Raw genomic sequence first — 13,476 nt, forward strand, 5'->3', positions numbered from 1 at the left:
GAAATTGCTGTGACATAATACAACTAGAAAGGTATTTTCCCAAGTGTTAAACAATGTCCTTTTGGCACTGACAGAGGAGACTTCAGGGTGACAGAAAACAGAAGTTCTACACTTAAATCCTGTCTGGTATCATCTGCTCTTTGCTTGTAATTCAGCAGTGTAATATTGGGAGTAGATTTTCCGAGACAGTTATGCAGCAAGCCTTTCAGCTCAAATCATTACCAAGAGTGTTTTTGTAGAGGAGAGTATGTGAAAGCTCAGAGCTCCATAAGATCCACTGATCTTAATTACACCAGTGTAAATCTGTGGTAGACAGACCCTGGATTTATTTATTAATATAACAGATCAGAATCTGACCAGTGCTTTAGAGTTCTCTATGGAGCCAAAAGTATTGGTTTTATTTATTGTAAAGTAAACAGTGGAGGAAGATTTCAGAGGGGTAGCGTTAGTCTGTATCAGCAAAAACAACAAGGAGTCCTTGTGGCACCTTAGAGACTAACAAATTTATTTGGGCACAAGCTTTTGTGGCTTTTCAGTGTAGGAAGAGAGATTTTTTTTTTTTCAAATCTTGTTAAGGGGATCAAAGTGATCCCACCAGTAGTCAATAGCTTGTTGTTAGGTGCTGGGGTTGCAAAGTGCAGAATGCCATTTACTTAATTAAGCTCAGCCTGCAAAATAGTCTGCCTTCTTAACCACCATTTTACACATAGGAGCTATGCTGAAGCTTTTCACCAAGTACAGCCTTGTATGATGGTCCTTTTGATCTCATCAACACTGTTCATGTGACAACATTAACAGGAAGAGCATCATCACACACAATTTATATGCGGCAGAAGTAATTTCCTAGCAATGCTACCAAATGACACAGTCCACATTGACTTTTTGGACATGCCTGTTAAAATCTAAACAACCACAGCAATCCCCATGTATAAACTGTCTGTTACTTCAGCTCTTACTGTACTTCATACTAATGGGTGATGATTAAGGCTATATTTATGTCACGAAGGTCATGGAATCTGCGACTTCCAGAGACGACCGTGACATTCTCTGCTTCAGCCCCAGGGACTGCAGGACTCTGGAGCTGACAGCCAGTGGGGCCCTGGCAGGGTTCCAGCGACAGGAGCAACAGCAGTGACAAGCAACAGGGGGTCCCCTGCAAAGGAGCGAGCAGCTAGGGGGCGTCCTTTTCTCTCTGGGAAATAGGATCACCCTGCAGCTCCCAGCTGCTGTGGGCGGAGGTTTAACCCCACACAGCTCCCAGCCACCACAGTGGTGGGGGGAAAACCATGGAGCCGCAGCAGCAAGAGTCAGACAGGTCACAGCTTCTGTGAATTTTTGTTTATTGTCCATGACCTGTCCATGGCTTTTACTAAAAATAACTATAAATTAAAGGCTAAGATTTTTGTCATGATCCACTACTGGACATTTGCATGGGGCAAGGTTTAACAGTAATTCTGGGATAAAAATTGCATCATCTCATCATATTCGTTTTACTTAGCAAAGTCAGTGTAAAGTTCTAATTGAAGAATAGAATTTGGTAGCTCCACACACCCTGCCATTCAGTCCAGCAGCTCTATTAACACAGGGATTATAGTATACACTGATCTACTTAAACATGCTAATTATGGGTTACATTGTAGCACCTCCCCCAATCCATTTAGAGGGATTTTCCATGCAGAGAAGGATTTAGGTGCCTCTATGGCATCGTCCCCTACCTTCTTCCCAGACCCTGTAGAGGGTTCTCCTCAAGCTGGGGTCTGCACAGAGAAGGGAGTGGAGGAGTAAGAAGGGGCTGGAGTATCCAGCATTCTGCACTCTCACAGCTGTATGGAATTTACTCAAGGTGGTAATACAGACTCAGGCTTATGACGTTTTATATGGATTCCCCCACCCCCTTGGAGGCCTCAACAGCAGGGCAGTCACAGCCTGGTTGGGTTACTGACAACAGATCCAGCGCAAACGTGGTGTCACGAATCCAGGAGGGGCCAGGGCACAGGTTAGACGGCTTTTGCTCGAAGGAGGAAACCTCTGCCACCCCATACAATATTATTTTTGTTAATTTACCTCTGGCTAAAAGTATCAAATTATCCAAATTAATTGGTTTCAATTCTTGGACAAACCCACTAAACACTCAGAGATAAATTACTACCTTCTAAATTACCACTCTGTTCCCAGATTAGCATTTGTAACACTGTCACATGTCCCGCAGCCCACAATTTACACAAAGTGAAACCAACTTTTACCCCTGCTTCCATTTCAAATTTGGAGGTAACAAAGCTGTGGCAGACAACCATGTTGCTGCAGGACCACGCTGTACCGTTTTATGAGCTGTGCTACATTTCATGCAGAGATTCAACAGACTACTTAAAAAAGTTAAGCCATTTACACCGCTGATTTCTTTTAAACAATCTAGTAAGTTGATGTGGGTGTGAAGGAAAAAACCCCACCTGCTGTTATTTTTGGGCTGCAGCAAGTTTGCTTAGTATCTGACCTATTAAAAAAAAAATCCATCAGGGAACTTGAGAATTATACAAGATACAGTACACACAGTCTTAACACTCAGATGTAAAGAAATTCCACTTAGTCTTGGAATGCCCACTCACTATTTGAGGCATATGGTTACAAATTAGACACAGTAAAAGGAATTTGGATTTTGTGTATTAGATATTTTAACTTCACAGTCTAAATTTAGACAAACACTTTTTGAAAAGTTAGTTTTTAAAAGATCTAGCCTTTACCTGAATGAAGTCAGAGTAACTTCAAATAGTCAAAATGTATTCAAATTGAGTCAACAGGTGTGTTCAGTTTAAGGCTTACAAAAGTAGGGCTGAGACTCTTAAGAAAAACAAAAACAGAGAATGGATGTGTCTAGTATTGATTTGACAAGACAATACTAAAGAAACAAGAAAAATACTGAATCCAATTACTAGAAAAAAGCAAAAAAAAATTTGTTCAGACTGTTTTAGGGAAGTCACTAGTTTACTTGGGACATACATTTAACCTTTTTTTTTAATTATAAAATTTTAAATTAAAGGGGCTCTTTTTAAAATGGAGCAAAATATGGAATTTCACAGAACACAATTGCATAAGCACACTTCAGTGGCTAGCATTAAAAATATTTTATGAAAATGATAGTAAAAATATTTGATATATCTGGAGAATTTCCATTCAGCTTTTAGCCTAATGGGGCTTTATCTTAAAATAAATAAGTAAAAATTAAAAAAAATCCAAGACCCAAATGCTAAGCTACATATTACTTTAAACAAATTTCAATGAATTTTAAAGTGCTTGGTACTTCTGCTGCAGGAAAATTTTTGTTCAGGTGAGTAAATTTCACTTCAGCATCATATAGAGAGGTTCATTCTCTGGGTTTATTCCTCTGCATCTGTCACTTAGTCTACTGTGAACAGCATTATTCAATACTTGCACAGCGGGCTGGCAAAAAACAATTTTTTTTCCAAATTTGGTAAATCTTGCACTAGATTTTAGCACCAGGCTGCACGGAAATTGCAGGATGGATCTTTTTAGTCAGGCCAACTGAGCCAGCTTCTTCAGTTTCCCACATGTAGATTCCAAGTTGGGCTTTGGCTAGAATATTGTTTGCAAAGGCTGGTATGCTAGAATACATCTGATCCTCTTCTAGTATCACTGTAGCAAGCCTTGAAAGGTTTAAACACCAAGGTCTGCTTCCTGGAATTGTGCATTTGGCAAATGAAATGACTTTTCTGCTTGATGTAGTCATGCAACGCTAAACACAACTTGCCAGGGGTTGGGTTTTTTTTTTTTTTTGTATATGTGTGGAAACACTTTATGGCTAAATTCAATATAAAGTTGCAAAATTCAAGTACCATCATGCACAATGTTGAGCTTTCACCTGCTCTGCTTTATTCATGGAGCATTTGCATTATTGTAGGTGTATGCCAGGCTACCTCTTTAACGTTACATGGGCAAAAACTACAATAGGCAAAAATCAAAGAGAGAGCCCTTCACATGTGGCACATGGAGGACGACAGTAAGAAACCAAGCCATCCACCTGGAGCGGGAACCAATACTGAGGATTTACCAGGAGATTGGAAGGACTGCTAATTACATCTGCCTTTACTTACAGAAGGAAATGGGAATGCTACAAGGCCATCTTAATTTAAAAATGGCCCAACAATTTCAGAAGCGCTATGTAAGTCACATGCACTCAACTCTGTGTGAAGATTGGTGCCTTATCCAGGCCAGGCAGAAGATACACAGGTTACCATTAAACGGTGCACACATCAGGCTTTTTGGGAGGGAGTGTGCACACACGCTGTTCCTGGAGATGCACTGCAATGCTAGGACATTGCATGGGGGAGGGGGGGCAGCAGGGGAGCGGGAAAATAGAGCAGGCTCCTACTCCACGTCCCCGTTTCAAAATTCTACTTAATTTAGGCCCTCTACCCAGGGGACTATTTCAGATGTTGAGGAAGAACAGATACATTTATCTTAAATCACTTCTCTAACTTTTGGCTATTTCAGGTTCTCTGTATTCATACACAGCACTGTCGCAAATCCAAAGCAAAACACTGGTTTAAGTATCACTTTCCCCTCCCGCCCCCCAGGGAGACTGACTATCTGCTGGGGGAGGGGAGGGAATCACATTTTGAGTGAAATCTATGAAAGTAGTACCAGCCTTAGTTCGCATGCTTCTACCTGTGTATTTCTGGTCTCATGTGCTTTCATGAGAAGTTTTGCAGACAGCAAGAAATTACTCACCTATTCTTGGCATCACTCATAGCAAGCGAGTGCTCCTTTTCCATTTCCAGAAAGGCAGGTAGAAACAGCCCTTAACATACTATAACAGACTGGAAAAGACATTTCATTTGAACTTGTCTGTTCATAAAAACATGTTATTTTAAAACTTCCCTATAGTTAACTGCTGCAATGCTACAGCCCAAAAGCTTTATACCACATTCTGGATGGCGTGCAATAGGATCAAGAGGAACTGCATGAGCAGACAGTAGATGACCAGCACACAATGCATGCCAGCCTTAAATGCAGCGCTAGAAAATGCTGGAAAACTCCACGCACACAAGCCTGTGAAGAAGAAAGGGGCAAGGGGAGGAGAAGAGTGTCTAACCTAGAAGCCAAGCAGCCTACCTCATCTCCCAAGATGGGGACGTTAAATAAACAGATATGCACAACTGCTTTGACATGCAGTTATACAATGTGCAGAAACACTTTCCTTTCTTCATACGCAGCTATCCTCTTGCACCATTTTGGGGTAGCCGGAATTGGACCTTGCAAGAGTCTCTGTTCAGTGTTGCATCTCAGTTTGTGTATTAAGATTCTATGGCTCATGGTCACAACAGTTTGTTGGGGAAAATTTCTTTGGAATCAAGTATTTTATAATCTCAGCAAAAATACACACAGTATCTCTGCTCAAAAATTAAAAATGTAAGGTAAGAGGAAACAGCTTTGATCTCTCACCCATACCCCACCCTATTTGCTAATAGGCAATTCTAGCTTTGTAAAAGCCAATCTCATAAATTTGCACCTAATGATGTTATTTGTGGATGAAACAAGTACTAGAATTCCAAACCAAATGGAGGTTGGGACACATTGAGAGAGTAATCTAAAATATTTTTGGTAAGGGGGGACATGGAGTAAGGTTTTAGAAAAAAACAAATAGCATATGTTGTAATGACACTTCACTTAGTTTCAGTCTAGTACATACAAGCCACATTAACTGCATTAGGCAATTTTGAACTCTCCTCCCCATTACTAAAATGAGTATCGCAGATATATGTTACTAGATACTGGAGCTATTGGGGTTTTTTTTAAGTTACACAAAAGGAAGATCCAAGCTATTTTTAAAGTGATACTGAAAACCTCCCAAACTTCACTGTAATTCAGTTTGTTTTTAAACTGGCTTTCATTCTTTAATGTTTTAAACATTTCAAAAAGAGCATTAGTAACTATCTGCAATGTTAAGTGTGGAAAAATCCTTTCCCTATCTATCAGCATGTATTCTCAATGGGCCACAAGCTACACTGTTGAATAGAAAAGTCTGAATCCAAGATTAAGTTCATTAACGAACTGCAATAGGTTAATATCCACCTCTGTGCATTTAGGATGAATGTATCTAGGATGTACAGCATATGGGTAGAGATGACTGAAAGAAGCACAGATTAATTTAGAATACCTCACAATCTGAATTACTAGTTGATTGCTTGTTTATGTGCTTGAAAAAATAGTGTTCTTACTTGATTATCTCAGCTCTGCAGTAAACATCTTTGAAAAGCTTTAAAGCGTGCACAATAATGGCCACATAATTGTGTTGCACATTTTCCAAGTTTTAATTGACACAAAAGTGAGTCCATTGTACTTAAGACACTACACTGATTTCATTCTATTGCATGTCCTGCTCCAATTACATTTTTTAGAATACAGTATATAGTAAAAGTTTTTTTGTAGCTTTAAAATTAACAAGTGTGTGAAATCTGTAAGTAAAATAAGCAGCAGCAATAATTTTTGGGATTTTATCAAGAGTAGCTAGTTTTAAGTAATAAATACATTCCAAGTTGTGGTATTCACTATTCTCCTAGTTCACTGCTTTACTTGTCAATTCCCTTGTTTTCGGTTAGATATCCTTAAGACTTTCCTGTCAGCCTCGCACCAGAAGAGTCTCCTAACTCCAGTCCAGGTGCCCGTCACCCTTCACAGATAAGCAGTGCAATCTGACAAGGAAACTCATCCTGCTGTCATCTGCATGGCAACCTCAAGATTCTCCTGGGGAGCATGTCAGGATGTTTACAGACTTCATGAAACTCTAGGAGAACAGCTGTGCTCTTATCTTCTGTTACCTTGAAGAAAGTGAAAGAGGGAGAGGTTATTGCAAGTGGTACAGAACTGACCAATATTAGCTGTGAGGCTCACTCTCCTTTACTTCATCCAAATATAACCTGCAACTCTTGTGGTCTAAATTTGCATGGCAAACTGAAGACATAGCAGCTACAGTTTAATAAGAGCCTCGTTGAATTCACAGATCTAAATAAAAAGTTGGAAGCAAGCAACAATACCACTGAAATATTTTTTTGAAGAATGGAGTTGTCATTTTAATGATAAAGAATAGAATGTGATATTTAGTATATAAATCTTAAACAATTCACTTTTTGGTGTAGGAATATTTTAAGTTAACCAGAGTCCAGTATAGGAAAAGACCTATCAGGAATTTTTAAGATTCTTATAGTCCATTTTTTCCCCTTGTGACCCGTACTTCTCCAAAAAATTTTTATAAAATAGGAAAAAAGGTTCTTCATGGAATCTAACCCCTTTAACTATTTTTAAGCTTGGAGTAAGGAATTGCAGCTGTTTAAATTAGCTGATGCATGTTTAACATCTGAGTTTTCAGGTAGAAATGTACATTTCTGATAAAAAAAGAAAAGAAAAAAAAGCAAGAGATGTTTCCTTCCAGCCAACCACACTCTGCTCAGAATGGAAATGAAAAAAATAAAAATAAAAATCAGAAATTAGTACATTTCATTTCAACTTAAGGGTTGAAACAGGTAGAGACCTGAGATGATTGTGAGATATTGCTGTCAAACCAGATTGGTACAGAGTATTCCTCCCACACCATTCTTGCAGGATACCAATGAAAGTCATTAACACTCCTGATAGTCCAATCCATACCTAAGCATAGGAAGTTATTCATACCCAACTATAGCAATCTCTAATAGTTGTGATATGTACCTATTTTATTGGCCTTTTAAAGTTAGGCTAAGAGCCCCAGAAGCTCTTATTACCTGGTTACCTCAAAGACTATACTGGAACACTTAGGCCTGGTCTACACTAGGCGTTTAAACCGGTTTTAGGAGCGTAAAACCGATTTAACGCCACACCCGTCCACACTGAGAGGCCCTTTATATCGATATAAAGGGCTCTTTAAACCGGTTTCTGTACTCCTCCCTAACGAGAGGAGTAGCGCTAGTATCGGTATTACCATATCGGATTAGGTTTAGTGTGGCCGCAAATCGACAGTATTGGCCTCCGGGCAGTATCCCACAGTGCACCACTGACCGCTCTGGACAGCAATCTGAACTCTGATGCAGTGGCCAGGTAGACAGGAAAAGCCCCGCGAACTTTTGAATATTTCCTGTTTGCCCAGCGTGGAGCTCCGATCAGCACGTGTGGCGATGCAGTTAAAAAACAAAATAAAGAAAGAGCTTCAGCATGGAGCATGCGGATGTGATTGCTGTAAGGGCAGGCAAATCTGTTCTATCAGCGCTCCGTTACAGAAGACGAAATTCAAAATCATTTTTAAAAAATCTCCAGACAGACGCCATAGCAGGGACTCAGCGCACTGCTGCGTGACAAGCGTAACGGAAAGCCAAAGAATCAAATGGACGCTCATGGACTGGAGGACTCAAGCTATCCCACAGTTCCTGAAGAGCATTTGCATTCTTGGCTGAGCTCCAAATGCTTCTAGGGTCAAACACAGTGTCCGCGGTGGGTCAGGGCATAGCTCGGCAATTTATGCACCCCCCCCCACCCTGAAAGGGAAAACAATCCTCTCTTGACTCTTTTACATGTCACCCTATCTGTACTGAATGCTGCAGATAGACACGATGCTGCAGCACTCAACACCAACATGCTCACTCCCCCCCCACCAGGGTGGCTGATGGTGCAATATGGCTGGTAACCGTCCTCATCATCAGCCTTATGGTGCAGTGTAAAAGGACTGGTAACCATGCCGACTAGCATCAGTGAGGTCTATCAAGGGCGCCTGCCCCTAATTTTTCCTGGTAGATGGTGCAGTATGGCTGGTAACCGTCTTCATCATAGCAGCAGGGGGCTGAGCTCCATCAGCCCCCACCCTTCATGTGTAAAGAAAAGATTTAATTGCCCCTAGACTAGCAGCGGGATGCTGGGCTCCTCTCCTACACACTGCTTATGTCCTGTCTGGACTATCATAGCAGCTGGAGGCTGCCTTCCACTCATTTCTCACTAACAAGTCACTGTGTCATCACACAAGTGGGGGGACAATGCTACGGTAGCCCAGGAAGGCTGGGGGAAGAACAGAATCAACAGGTGGGGTTGTTGCAGGAGCAACCCCCTGTGAATAGCATACAGCTCATAATTTCTGCAGGATCTGACACAGAGCAGCTGTGCTCTCTGGTTCTATGATACAGTTGTTCTCTAGTACACTTGCCCATATTCTAGGCAGGACTGATTCTATTTTTAGATACCAAAAAGGAGGGATTGACTCAGGGAGTCATTCCCAATTTTGGCTTTCGCGCCCCTGGCTGATCTCAGCCAGGGGCACTTATGACAGCAGCAAATAGTGCAGTGCAAAAGGACTGGTAGCCATGATCATCTTATTACCAATTTATGGTATGGTAGATGGTGCAATATGGCTGGTAACCATCTCTGCTGTCATGCAAAAGCAAAAGCATGCTGCTGTGTAGCGCTGCTGAATCGCCTCTGTCAGCGGCATCTAGTACACATACGGTGACAGTCACAAAAGGCAAAACAGGCTCCATGATTGCCATGCTATGGCATCTGCCAGGGCAATCCAGGGAAAAAAGGCGCGAAATGCTTGTCTGCCGTTGCTTTCCCAGAGGAAGGAGTGACTGACGACATTTACCCAGAACCACCCGCGACAATGATTTTTGCCCCATCAGGCACTGGGATCTCAACCCGGAAATTCCAAGGGGCGGGGGAGGCTGCGGGAACTATGGGATAGCTACGGAATAGCTACCCACAGTGCAACGCTCCAGAAATCGACGCTAGCCTCGGACCGTGGAGGCACACCACCGATTTAATGTGTTTAGTGTGGCCGCGTGCACTCGATTTTATACAATCTGTTTTGCTAAACCGGTTTATGTAAATTCGGAATAATCCCGTAGTGTAGACGTACCCTTAGTTTCTCTTTAAATGCAAATCGTCAATATAAGCAGATTCCAGGACTGTTTCTGTGTTTCGCTCTGAAGCCTAGAATATCTGTGGAATCAGTGTGAAGTGATGAAACAGCTACGAACATGGCTGAGAGTTTTTTGTTCAGAATATCACCAGGTTCAATCATCACTGGGATTCATAGTCTGTTACCAACCCATTTTTAAATTCTTAGCCATTTTGACTTTACAAATTACACACGTGACAGCAAGGCATGTATTTATATCATGCCCAGAATCTGAGGCCATTATCGCATCAGAGGTAACAACCAATCACCACCCTTACTCAGATAATTTGCATGTAGCAGTTTGAGTGGTTGTATGAGGAAGACTGAACAGATGGGTTATTTGGTCCAAGTACCACACTTACGCAACAGCATGGGCTTTCCACTACTAATATGTAATGAAGTCACAACATTCAAAATGCTGCATTCCTCCCACTCCGACGTGAACAGCATATGCTAAGATTATTAGGCAGAAAGTAAGATTGTGGACCCTGTCATCTGGCCTGCAGTAGTCTTGGGCAGAAGGCCATATCAATGGGAGGGTTTATTTGTTTAAAGAAAGAGGCAACATTTAACAAGGTTAAGATTTTACCTAGAAGTCCTTGCAACTTACGCCTGCCATTCTGTTAATTAACTCTGCTGTGCAAAATGTACTGAAATTGTGCTGTAGTACCTTGACGTGATCAATGGCCTTAAACATTTGCATATCTATTTAACACACACCCTTCCATTTATCTTGAAGACTGACTGGAGTAAAACTGGTTAAGAATAATGACTGAGCAGTGCTAGTCAGGACATCCTGTTGACAGAAGAGTGGCTGAAAACATGGAGGTCATCCTCAAGTTTTTAACATTTTCCTCTAGAGAAAACAGGTCACCACAAATGGACATCAGAAGCAATTCAATCACGGCCTAGCACTAAAATCCATGATCAGTCCTAACTCTCAAATTAATACTGTCAGCATACGGAGTCAGGATCTAGGATTTTCGGGCCTCACATTTACCTTTCTGATGAATAACAGAAAGAGATGTAATACTATGGTTAAGGATAAAATACCTGTTTTAGAAAACCCTCAAAGTCTAAAAGTTGAATTATGAGAAGAAAAATCCACTATACAACAGATTTAAATAAGTCAATTCCAACATTATCACATTTCCCTGCACTGCTAAAAATGCACCAAAGTCTCCTTGTCAGCAGGAGAAACTAAAAGTGAAACTGACCTGCCTCTTTGTCCAAGGTGACTGAAAAGCAAAAGCCAAAAAACACAAAAAACCCACTGCCCTTAAACATAATAAAAAGCTAGAAATTCAGTATTTTAATACTTTACAATCTTATTAGTGAAAGGAAATTTGTTTTTAAGTCACTTCCTTGGACATTCCTATGAAACTCTTATGCTAAAGCACCTTTATATTGCAGCAAAGTCTCTATTCAGAAATTTCTTGTACACTTTCAAAACTCAGCTACTTCAAAGAAGAGCTTCAAAAAAACCCAAACACAAACTGATTGAAAACAATTATTTTATCAAGCACATTGGGGCCTGGAAGTTATCTGCAATGTGTGATTTGCACCTTTGAAACAAAGACGCAACAGGTGGAATTTTGAAAAATACCTACATAATTTCAGCATTTACTGTTCACCTTAAAGAAATAATTCTGCAAACTTGTTCAGATTGTACATTACCAAACTAAGCTCAAAAAAAAAACTTAGTTATTTTGTGGTATGGGAAGAAATATTAAGCACATAGCAACTGACAATTTCTGGTTTGAATTTTTGAAGCATTACTAACAAAACCCACAAAAACCTAGATAGTTTTGTTAGAAGATTTAATCTTATGACAACAACCGTTTCCCCCCATCCCACCTTTTCTTTTCATGGAATGTGTACATAACTCAGCCTGCCCTATGTGTTCTTTAATTAAATTGCTTCAAGACCAAGATCAAAGACTATCTCCTCACAACAGAAATTTGATAGGACTGGCACAACTGCAAGTTGGCTTTTACAACAGCTTTGATAAAAACACCACAAACCAGCACCTAATATCCTTAAATATAGGAGATCATGGCTCAAATAGAAAGATGAAGCTTCTTAAAAGTAAGAGAGCACCGAAGGCTGTTTTAAATAGACTACCAGATATATTCAGCAGTTTTCAAGTGGAGTTCATTTGACTAATGAAGGAATATTTATTAGATGAATGAAGAGAGGCTTACCTGGTTACTCTCAAGCTTCAGTTGGCTAGTACCCTACAATACCTCAAAAACAAAACTGAAATGTAAAGAGAAGTTTGAAAGTCTGGAAATTGCTAAGTCCCCGATGATTTACATATTATGGATTTATTGATTCAGGTCAACAGCATGAGAGGCAGCATGGTCAGTGGCTAGGACTACAGCTAGAGATGTTTGGAACAATCCAGGTGGCAGAAGAAGAGGAGGGCAAAAAATAGCCCCACTTACAGGGATACTGGAACAATCTGTATAGTGGGGGTGCTGAGAGCCATTGAACCAAACTGTAAACCCTGTATATGATGGAAACCACTTCAAGCGAGAAAGTGTTGTAACACCCCAGGTTCCAGCCCCTCTGCCCACTTAATGCAGCTGGTGAATCCTGTTGCAGGCTTGTTGTATATGACTAGCCATTTTGTATCTGCTGCAACTACGTAAGTCCCCTTGATAAAAGTAAAAAACACACCCATGATTTAAATGTGCCCCTCTGTCTTCTGCTTAGTCTAGTTCTGCCTTGCGTCTGGGTGGTGGATGTTATACCACGGTGTTATTAAACCTGCTTAAGACATTTCTCCCCAGGGAAAAAGTCAAATACAGTAGTTGGGTCAGCATTATGTTCTCAGAAGTCATTTGGCATTTTAATAACTTTGATGCCTTAAGAAAAACCATCATTCCCCACACTAATTCTATTTCACAAAGAAATATCAGATATCACATAGCTGAATGGAATCCAAAACTTAAAACTAGCACTAATATTTAAAGGCCAAGATTTTATTAAGCAACAAGTTGGGCACTCAGAATCATAAAGACAATTTAAGATGATCTGATTTTCAGGAAGACAGATTTTTCAGAAAGTGATTAACTATCAGGCCCCTTTGATAGAGCAGGGAAATCTTAAAAAAAAAAAAACCAACAACATATATATATCACTAGTGTGGGTCAAAAATACTAGCTGTAAGGTTGTGGGTCACTTTTTTCCTCTTTTGATTCATCAGGTGTGCATTGGAAAATATCAATAGCTTATAAAGCAGGATAATAAAATGAACCAAGTAAAAGAGGAAAGATTTTTCACACTTCAACCAAACACAAAGTAGCAATAAATTTACAATGTTTCATACTAATTTAGACATCGTGGGTCATTATTTGAGAAAAGTTCAGTATTGCCAACCTCAAGCACTGAAAAACTCATTCTTCAATCCTCAAATAAAATAATTAGATTTGCTTAAAAATAGTGATTAAAACAAAAAACCTCATTGGATTCTTTATGTTCACTGGGTTTTTAGCCTTTAGGGTACACACTGTTCACATTTTCAAGATTTTCTCCACAATCAC

At 40.2% G+C, this 13,476-nt stretch overlaps 1 protein-coding gene across 2 annotated transcripts in view; it reads right to left on the reverse strand.

Moving 5' to 3' along the window:
- Positions 1-6,302: 6,302 nt before the first annotated feature.
- PWWP2B (PWWP domain containing 2B) overlaps positions 6,303-13,476 on the reverse strand; it is a 46,655-nt gene continuing 39,481 nt past the window's right edge. For both annotated transcript variants that reach the window (XM_045024921.1, XM_045024922.1), the window contains exon 4: positions 6,303-6,833. The gene's annotated coding sequence lies outside the window, so the exon portion shown is untranslated. The remainder of the gene's footprint in view (positions 6,834-13,476) is intronic.

The sequence above is a fragment of the Mauremys mutica genome, chromosome 7 (genome assembly GCF_020497125.1).
Source record: "Mauremys mutica isolate MM-2020 ecotype Southern chromosome 7, ASM2049712v1, whole genome shotgun sequence".
NCBI classification, from domain to species: Eukaryota; Metazoa; Chordata; order Testudines; family Geoemydidae; genus Mauremys; species Mauremys mutica.